Source organism: Ursus arctos, unplaced genomic scaffold (genome assembly GCF_023065955.2).
Source record: "Ursus arctos isolate Adak ecotype North America unplaced genomic scaffold, UrsArc2.0 scaffold_24, whole genome shotgun sequence".
Classification (NCBI taxonomy): Eukaryota; Metazoa; Chordata; class Mammalia; order Carnivora; family Ursidae; genus Ursus; species Ursus arctos.
In genome coordinates this window covers 244,999-252,405 of record NW_026622919.1, presented here as the reverse complement: position 1 = coordinate 252,405, position 7,407 = coordinate 244,999, and the positions used below count along the sequence as shown (strand labels likewise).

The window sequence follows — 7,407 nt, the reverse complement described above, 5'->3', positions numbered from 1 at the left end:
TGCCAAGCACATGTGATCAACCCCCCGGAGCCTCCCCCAGGTCCCCAGGACCCCCACTCCACATCAATCCCATGTGGGGCTCTGGGTACCCTTCCCTGTCCAGCCTGTGAGCCATGCTTCCCTGAACCTCAGGCCCAGGGAGGGTGAGGCCAACCTGGACTTCCCACCACCACGTCCAGATGGACTGCAGACTCATTGAGGGGACAGGAGGACTCCTGTCTTCTAGGGCTGGCTTTCCTGGCATCTCCTGGTTCTGGGTGGGGCTGCCCATCTAAATGGAGCCCCTACCGTCAAGGGACAATGGCCTGGGGCCTGCGCTCAGCCCATCCAGCAGGAGGCAGCCCTGGACTGCCCAGCCCACTGTGGCCTCTCTCCAGAGCTGGGTGTCTGGGAGACAGGCTGACTGCACGGGTGGGAACCAGGCCACACCTGACAAGCCCGGAACGAGGGTTTTCTACAGCTGTCCCCGCCTGCTCGCCTGGGCTGAGTCACTGAGGTGTGGCTCAGAACTGACCCAGGGAGGGCCTGTGCCCCGTCCACAGCATCTCCCACCCCCATCCCTGGAGTGCACAGCCTCCCCCAGGGCTGAGGCATGTCCAACACCTGTGGGGCCTGAGAGGGGAGAGCTTGTGTGGGCATCACCCAATGTGCCTGGCCACATAGTCCCCAGAGCCTCAGCAGGCCCGCCCTCTCCTTTTGTCGGTGCAGGGAAGGGGATTTCACACCTCCTTTGCTTGAAGGCCCGGAGTGCCCCCCATTCCTGTTTCTGCTCTGGATGCCCGGGTTCCCGGACTCACGCTCTTGACAGGCCATGGTGTGCGGGCACAGAGGCACAGAGGGGCAGATGGGATCCTACCCCCCCCCCCCCAGCATCAGTGACACTGGCTGGGAACTCCAGTGCAGAGGGGTTGGCCAGCTCAGCACCCTCCAGGCCCCCGCCTGAGATGGTGGTCACTGGCACTACCAGCGAGTCCCCAGCGGAGGGCCGTGTTTCTTACACTGCATGTTTGGGGGACAATAGGGAAAATGCAAACTCTCACCTCAGGGTGCTGAGGGATCCTGTCTCCCAGGGTGTGCTTACGGTGCCAGGACAGCGTCTCACGTTATACATTGTCCCAGGTGTATAAGGACAAAGGGTCATAGCTTCTGCAACTTTCAAATGGTCCAACTGTGGGGCATCTGGGTGGCTCAGTCGGTTAAGTGGCCAACTCTTGATTTTGGCTCAGGTCATGATCCCAGGGTCATGAGATCGAGCCCTGCCTCAGGCTCTGTGCTCAGGGTGGAGTCTGCCGAAGATTCTCTCCCTCTGCCCCGCCCCCGACTTGCGCGTGATTTTTCCCTCTAAAATAAATAATCTTTTAAAAAATTATTTAAAAAGAAGAAAACGTACAAATGTATGCACACAAAATACACGAGATGCGCCAACACTATCAGCCGCTGAATCAGAGGGTCTACAGCGCGGGGCACCCTGCATCTGAACACTCAGCGCAGCCTCAGACTTTTCACTGCGCAGCAGGGACATAAGACAGTAACTACTGTGTCAGACACTCCGCTGCCCTGAAGGTAGCAGGATCTGGGTCCTTTCCTCAGGCTGGTTCACCCAGGTGACTGGTCTGGGAGCACCTGCGGGGACCATACGGGAGTACCTACTAGGAGAACAGGGACCCTTACTGTAAGTGCCAAACTTGGTGCAGGATGTGGAGGCTGAAACTGGCATTTTGGCATATAAGCCGGGTCTCTGGGTGAGGCCTCTGCCCTTGGCAGCCAGGACCCTGCGCTCTGGTTAACACCTCGGAGCCTACAAGTCTGGGTACAATCCCAGCGCTGCATGAGCCGGGAGAGGGGGCTTAAGCTCTGACAGCACCCGCTCACCAAGCGGGGGTGCAAGGGTTTTGTGTGTGTGGTGCTGTGAGTACCTGGCTGAGGTCTGAGCCCAGCCCAGGAGTCCAGGGCCGTCCTGTCACCTTCACCTGGGATTTTGCTCACTCAGAAGGGTGGGGCGCTGGCACCCTGGGGCAAAGAGGTGGTGTTGCTATCCACACAGGGCTGGGAAGATCCGAATGTGGCTCAGATGTGGGCCAGGCTGGGCTGGAGTAGGGCAGGTGGGCTTGGGGTGGGGGAACCTCAACACCACCCTCCCTCAGGGCAGAGCCAGGAGCTGTCGGACAGCTGTTAGTGCCCACGTCCCTGCAGAGCAGACTGGGGTCGCTTGGGCTTCTCCAGGACCTGGAAGCTCCTGCTATCTGGGGCACCTCCTCCCTCCTCAATTCCGGCTCCTGTGCTTGGCTGTTCCCTCCCTATACCTTCTCCTGGCCCAGGGAGGAATAACCTGGCTCCCAGCTCCAAAGGCAGCCCTTAGGGTATGTGCCTGCTTGAGGACAGAAGCCCAGATGCTGAGACTGGCCCAGACCTGGCTCAGCAGCTGGTCACTTGAAGTTCTAGCCTATGCACGTATCTGACTGGCCACACTAGGGTCCTCCGGGCTGTCAAGCCATCACGTCCACGTCTCATACAAACTCACCTTCCACTGTAGTTGGTTCCTCGTGCGTCCACCTCATGGAGGCCAGGGGCCCTCCTTCCTTGTGGGGTGCTGCCTTGAGGGAACCTGGACGCAGAGGCATTTCCACTGCTGTGACGGTTGTGGGATCACCTCAGGTTACCACCCTGGGGCCAAGGGTCTGTTCAGGGCCAGCCGAGTGAGGTGCTCTCAAGGTCTGAAGGCCCAAAGTGGCTGTTGTCAACAACAGTGATGGCGGGGTGCAGGGATAATCATATCACTTCAGCCGTGCCCCACTTCTGAGCCCCAGATCGACCTGGGCAGGCACCACCCACAGTCACACACACGGCCGGTCGGCCTGGACTTGAAGCCCACGCCCAGCGCGTGACCCCATGGGAAACGGGCGGGGGTGCAGACCCTCAGTTCCCCACCCGGTTGGCTGCCCACTTTCTTGCTCCTACGTTTCTCTGCACAGACAGCAGACCGTGCTGGCAAATTAGGTTAGGGAGGTGTTTAGGTGAGGGTTACTGGGTTGAGGCTGGCTAGCTCACTTCACGTTTAATTACACGTTGCTTGCTGCAGTTGGTAAACAGAAATCACAAGCGTTTGACCACAATTACAGTAATTATGTCCCTATGAGAAGGTCAGCAAAAACGACCTCAGAGAGGAAGCAGCGAGGCAGCAGTGACCCGGGAGGGAGGCCAGGGGTCTTAGCGGGGAAGGCACTGGGTCCATGCTTGACCGTCCCTAGGCAGGTAGGGGGCTGGGGGTTTTCATACGGATGACAAGGGGCAAGGTGGAGAGGGTGATCAGCAGAAGTTTCTGGAAGTGTCCAGTTTCTAGGGGAGGCAGCTGAGTCTTCAGTAGGCAGATTCAGGTGGGAGGCCATTCTGAATAACAGAATGACTGTCTATACACACTCGAAAACCTCAAGACTGGGCAGAAAATACAAGTGTTTACAGTGGTTCGATCATGTTAGTGGCTCAAAGAACTCAGGCTGTGGGGAGCACGCTGGGGAGCCGGCCCCACATGACGGCCCGAACCCTGCCAGGAGCCAGCTCGGCACCTTGATGCCTGAATGGGACCTACAGAGCCAGGCTTATGACGCCGACCTGGTGTGAGGCTTCGCGTGACGATAGCGTGGAGCTGACATCACCCTGGGAATTGAGACACTACCCACTTTGCAAGTAACTGAGACTCAGAAGGAGACCCCCAACCACACAGCCCATGTGAACCGGACCCGGGAGGGGCCATGTCTGAGCCCATCCACCCACCACCCACAGGATCTGCACCCACTCTGACACTCGGAGGCTGGGAGAGGGCATCCAGCCCTCAGACCCCACCCCCAGTCGTAATCGTGGTCCTGGTCACACTGGGGGCCGCTGCTGCTGCCGTGGGGTGTGGGGGGCTCTCTCTGCCTGGCCGTGACCTGCCTTCTGAGGCTGGAACTCATCACAGAAACATGCCCAGGAGGCATCTGGCAGACATTTCTTGAGTGAACGACAGGTGACGAGTGACTGTTTATCCTAACCTGAATTTGGGCCACAGACTTGCCCCACCGCACACATGCTTTGGCGTGGACCCATAGAGTGGGGTGCGTGGCTCCGTGGGCACGCTGAGTTGTGCTGGGGGCTGCTGTGACCGCTGAGCCTGCGCCCTGCCCCTCTGGTCATGGAAGGTACTGGGGCAGGACGGTGGGGGCCCCGCCTCCTTGGCTGCTGTCAGTGGGGTGGGGCGGCGTCCCTTCACAGCAGGTGTGAAGAGGAAGCTCTGCTTTGTGACATCAGCAGGCCCTGGTCTTGCACTCCCCCTTCTGACATTCCGTCTGGTGTTGGGAGGACCGTGTGTGCAGGAAGTCCTCGCCTCTTGCTCTGGATGCCAGGATGCCAGCTCCTTCCCACTGTGGGGGGGGGGGGGGTCAGGTGCCACTGTGGCCTCTTGCTGGGTTAAACTGAAGAAGTGCTCACTGGAAGTGGCCCCCAGCCATCCGTGGGTGAGCACACTCCAAGACACCCCCACTGCCAGCGAGGACCCACAGGCCCACCCGGCAAGGACCCTTCTGGCTCATCATCAATCCACAGGGGTTTCTTTGCTCCTGACCGGGCCTGAGCAGGTGAAGTGGGGCAGGTGGTCACTGGGCAGCCTCACACAGCCACGACCCCCCTCACCCTGTTGTCCCCAGGCCCAAACATAACATGCCCCCTAAGAGCCTGACACCACGGGTACCAGAGACCCATTTATGGGGACCTTTCACTTCAGGGTCAGAAGGGGTCAGCAGCCCCACTTTGCCAGGCACACAGGTGCCCAGGAGGCCCTGAGCATCCCTGAGTGAAGCCCCAGGAACCAGTTCTGCTGCTATGGCCCCACCCCACAGCTGACTGGTGGCTCGTCAGGAGGAGGGAAATCTGGAAATTCCTGCTTCAGAGACCCTCAGGAATCTGGAGGTACCTGTGTCCCCAGAAGGGAGGGCCTGTCACAGAGCCTTAGGTCAGAGAGTAGCAAGGCCAGGCCCTTCCCGACATCCTGCTGGACTTGTCTAAGTACACTGCCAGGCTCCTGCCAGCAGGATTCCCTCAGCTCTTGTTTTTAATTAGTAGACTTACTATTTTAGGGTTACAGAAAAACTGAGCAAAGAGCTCTGATGTACTTCCCCCCATTCCCCCATTATTAACATCTTGCATTGGCCTGTATGGTTGTTATAATCAATTAGCCGATATTGACATATTATTAACAAAAGGCTGTACTGTTCAGTCTTGTATGTTCTATGGATTTTGACAACTGCACGTCCTGTACGCACCACTTATTGTCCTAGTTTTAAGGAAGTGGACCCGGGCACAGGTGGTTTGGCAGTCCTCCAGGTCACAGAGCCCTGAACCTAGGATGGGAACCAGCTCCACACTGCCCCAGAGATGGCCTCTGCCTCTTGGTCCCATGGTCACTACGGGGTTCTGAAACCTTCTGAAACGTCACTCAGGCCAGTAGCACCCGTCTCAACATTTGTAACATGAGGGGGCCCTAACGCTGCCCCTACCCCTTCCCCGGTGTGAAGTCCTGGATCCTGACAAGCCTTTGGGGACAGCTTCTTGACCACAGGCAGAGCTCTGGGTGTGAGGTGCTGCTGAGCTGCGTGGACGTGGCTGTGGGTTAGAGGTGGTTGCAGTTTCCAGATTCACAACCAGCAGGTTCCTCTCCCCAGGCGCCCGGGTGGTGGTTTCACTTCGCCCACTTGTCATAGCACTTCTGCACCCAGGTACCCGCAGGGAAGGGGCAGGGGCACACACTTCAAAGAGGGTAGGGTGAGGGGTGCAGGAGGCCCCCAAGCCTGGAATGCACACATGTACTCCTCACTCAAAGCTGCCCATGGGTCTTGGGGTGACATTCCTCCTTATGACTGGGCAGGACCCGGCGGAGGGGGGTTGACTTACCCAGTCCAAGTCTTTTCTAAACAGATCCTCCAACTGTAACCACTTGCAAGGGGTCTGACTCCTGAGCCCAGGGTTCCTGGTTGCTCTTAGTTCCAGCTGTTTGGGGACCTGCAGACGAGACCTCTCCAGAGGGTGACAATTCCATCCCTACAACCAATGACATTTTTAACCCTCTGACCAGAGAAGAAGGGTACAATGTGCAAACCAACAGGTGGAAGGGTCACTCCCCTCCCCACAGGTCACTTGAAATTCCTCCTGAAATGCATCTTGTCTGGAAAAGAAATGCTAAAACAAGGTCCGGTTTCTTCCCCACTTGATGCTGTTTGAGGCTCTGGAGCTCAGGCCAACACCAGAGAGTCTGAGGAAGCAGAAAGCCTGCCTTTGTGAGCGCAGAGGTGGCTACACGGGGCACCATGGTTCCCTCCCTCTGCCTGGTAGACCCTCTTCATCCTTCCAGGATGATAACTAGGTAGGACAGTAGACCTGGGAGTCCCCCATCCATCCAAACCAGACCCAGCCCCTGGTCCTGGCATCAGGCCCCCAAGCCAAAGGAGGACAACTTTCCCATCAGAGCTGGGGCTGCTTGTGCTCCTCTTGTCTCCCCCCCACCCCCGACGTTAGACACATGGTGGCTCCAGTGACTACCTGGTAAAGAAGCCACTCTCCTCACACTGTGCTCACCAATTCACCGCGCTGGGTCCTGCTAGGACAGGGGTCTCGGTGGGAGATTTTGCACACAGGGGGCATTTGGCAATATCTGGAGACAGTACGGGTTGCCAAACCGGGGGGGGGGGGGGTGTGACATCTAGAGCACAGGGGCCAGGAGTCAGCTCACATCCTGCAGTGCACCAGACCGTCCCCAGGAGGAATGGAGCGTGAGGCTAGTGAAGCAGGTACCAGACCAGCTCCGGAGTGGGGATGGTGAGGACGAGCGGGCAAAGCTCTGCCTGATGTACAGGAGCTGTGGCCCAGAGCCCTTCTGTGCAGCGGGTACTCCAGAGCCCACGGTGTGCTCAGCAGTGAGGCAGCCCCATCACCAGCCGAAGCTGGGCCTCCCTTCCCACGTGGGTCGCAGACCCGGACCGAGTCGGAACCTCTGCAAAGCACACCCAGATTCTGCGTGGGTTTGGATGCCAGGAACATCCCTGATGGAATCAGGCTGGTCACACAGTAGTGGCATGGCCAGGAGCCCCCACTACAGCCCAGTGGCCGTTCCGGGCTCAGTCTGCACGACGGAGTCACGGCACCGCCACTGCGGACGGACCCGCTGGCCAGGCGCTGGCTCGGGTCTGCATGTACTGGGGATCCCGGGTTCCTTCCCCGTCCCGCATCGTACCGGCCGGGACGTGCTGCTGCCCCCTCCTTCTCCCTCTGAGGAGTCGCTCTCGGACCCTTCTCCCGGTCCCTCGAGCCGCCTCCTCCCCTCGGCGGAGCAGTCCCGGGACCCCCGGCCCGGGCACGCAGGGCGCGGAGCTCCGAGCGCGC

At 59.0% G+C, this 7,407-nt stretch overlaps 1 long non-coding RNA gene across 1 annotated transcript; it reads right to left on the bottom strand.

The window, feature by feature from the left end:
• Positions 1–1,409: 1,409 nt before the first annotated feature.
• Positions 1,410–7,384, bottom strand: LOC113244679 (uncharacterized). The gene is made up of 3 exons (XR_003312459.4): positions 7,259–7,384; positions 5,923–6,069; positions 1,410–4,397 (listed from the first exon to the last, which is right to left on the bottom strand). It is a non-coding gene; the product is annotated as an uncharacterized LOC113244679 (long non-coding RNA).
• Positions 7,385–7,407: the final 23 nt, after the last annotated feature.